General features: G+C 41.8%; 1 pseudogene; it reads right to left on the bottom strand.

Moving 5' to 3' along the window:
• Window positions 1–218: 218 nt before the first annotated feature.
• On the bottom strand, window positions 219–336 carry LOC126102279 (5S ribosomal RNA; annotated as a pseudogene).
• Window positions 337–1,188: the final 852 nt, after the last annotated feature.

The raw sequence follows: 1,188 nt of genomic DNA, 5'->3' as shown, positions 1-1,188 counted from the left end.
AAACCCTAAACCCCTCCCGAACAGGCCATGAAGGCCCAACGGTACTGACCGGCCACCGTGTCATCCTCAGCTCATAGGCGTCACTAGATTCCGATACGGAGGGTCATGTGGTCAGTGCACCGCTCTCCTGGCCGTATGTCAATTTCCGAGACCAGAGTCACTACTTTTCAATCAAGTAGCTTCTCAGTTTGCCTCACAATGGCTGAGTGCACCTCGCGTGCCAACAGCGCTCGGCAGACCGGATGGTGACCCATCCAAGTGCTAGCCCAGCCCGACAGTGCTTAACTTCGGTGATCTGACGGGAACTGGTGTTACCACTGCGGCAAGGTCGTTGGCCTTGAGGAGTATGTATGCTCTTAATCATTTGTATTCATCAGGTGATGTCAGTTTCTCTGTAAACTATACTCCAGTTTCTAAATCGTACAAGTATGATTTTGACCTGCAAATATGTTTTTGAGATTGGTGTGATATCTATTATTTAATGAAACAGGAAATCAAATGCATTACATGTAACATCAGATATTGTAGGGCATCCATTCTTCTTTTTCCCTAATTTCCTCTCCAAGTATAGGAAACTACTGCTTGGAATGGTTAAAGTATCTTGGTGCTGGACCAAAATCCTCATCTCATCATTGTTATCAAATGTAACTGAAGCAAAACATTTGTGCGAGATGTATGATGTATGAATGATTCATTCATCATATTTTACTGGGACCATTACGTTGAATGAGAGCGTTACACTTGCATGATTTCGAGCCCAACAATTTAATGAATTGATGGTTCCTGCTATTAATTCATTGTATTTCCATTGTGAAGTGACATGCTGTTGGCTGTGTGTACTGGTTTTATGCTGTACATGCATCCTGCTTCAAGTGGAACCTTATTATTATATCTTCACTGTGCAAACCTATGAGACACCTATCTTGGTCCACAGTATTCAGCTTGAGATAGTCTAATGTCTGAACAGTCACTGGGAGATATGTGGCATTGGTTGACATCTCTATGATTTTATAGTGTAGGCCATCCGTAGAGAATAATCTGTAGGTTGTGTGAATCAGATTGTTGTTGATATACAAATTCAAGCAATTTTGCACTTGATATGAATCTTGCTAACAGGCAGTAAATCCCCTGAATGAACTGACACATAAAATTTATTTCCCCTCTGAGAAACCTAGTAGTAGTGATCTT

The sequence above is a fragment of the Schistocerca cancellata genome, chromosome 9 (genome assembly GCF_023864275.1).
Source record: "Schistocerca cancellata isolate TAMUIC-IGC-003103 chromosome 9, iqSchCanc2.1, whole genome shotgun sequence".
In the NCBI taxonomy this organism is placed as follows: domain Eukaryota; kingdom Metazoa; phylum Arthropoda; class Insecta; order Orthoptera; family Acrididae; genus Schistocerca; species Schistocerca cancellata.
Note: the sequence above shows the minus strand (reverse complement) of the source record. Positions and strands in the feature narration are given on the sequence as shown.